Here is a 1,163-nt window from a genome sequence, read left to right on the forward strand (position 1 = left end):
ACCTCCCGCTCCGAAACGGCGGGGGAGAGGCAGGAGCGGCTTGGAAACGAGGGTGCTGCGGGGTTTGCTGTCGAGGCTGCTGGCAGCGTGTCCGTCTATGTAAAAGGGGCTTCAAGGCCAAGGTTGTAGAAGTGGCACGTCCAGATAAAAACTTGGGGTTCGGGTTGATCCAATCTCCCATCCCTCAAGGGCGCGCGCGCTAAGCGCATATTTTCAGCTCAGGCTGTGAGTTCCCCGGCCTCCCGCGGTTCCTGGCATTTCAGAGGTTACACGGTTAGGCGGAGCGCGGGCGTTTTATCGTGACCTGTCAAATGGAATTGCGGGCGGTGCCGTGCGGACCCTAACTTTCGCACGGGGATCCCCGAAGACGCGCGTCTCTTCTGCAGCGGCGCGCCGAGGCGTTGATTAAACTGGGGATAAACCAGGGACGGGGACGCTTTATGTCCACCATGGCGCTTAGAAGCCCATCGGCCGGCCCGCAGGCTCCACACCAGGGCCCGCAGCAAGGGAGCATGTTCGTGCGTATTCTTTTTTGGTTTTTTTTTCTCCACATCCACATTAAATTAACTTACGGAATTTTCCACCCCCAGGAATGGGAGCAGCAGCTCGCGGAGTAATTCAGTTATGTCATTCGGACATAAACAAAAAGAGTCAAGCGACTTGGCGTGATTTCAAAGGCAAAAGTCGGCGTTTGCTGTTCCGTCTTGCCCGTCTTCTCTTCGTTTTCAGCCCAGTTGTAGCTGTGGTTTTGTTTGGCTTGACTCTGGGTTGGAGTTAGCAGGTATAATATAAATTAAAAAAAAAAAACAAAAAACCTGGACAGAACGACCTTATTGGAACAAAGTCTGACCCAACAGGCCCCGGTGTGGGGTTTTCTGTAGCGCCGTTCTCAGCCTAATTGGTTGACATTCCCAACGCCGCGCAATTGCGGCCTTTGTCATACTTTTAAATGATTTTTGAGCTATAAACTTCCAGTTTTGACCAGGAGAGAAAACCCCAGACCAATATTTAAATGGCATCTTTGCAGGAAAGCGCTGTCCCCGCACAATGGCTCCATTCATTTCTAAGCAGCTAATTAGCCGCGCGCTCAGAGCCCCCCTCGTATGTGGTTTCCCGGGTTTGCCTGTCTGCGGGGCAAGCTGCCCGAGCGGTGCTGGGGGACG

Source organism: Egretta garzetta, unplaced genomic scaffold (assembly GCF_000687185.1).
Source record: "Egretta garzetta isolate BGI_Z169 unplaced genomic scaffold, ASM68718v1 scaffold384, whole genome shotgun sequence".
NCBI classification, from domain to species: domain Eukaryota; kingdom Metazoa; phylum Chordata; class Aves; order Pelecaniformes; family Ardeidae; genus Egretta; species Egretta garzetta.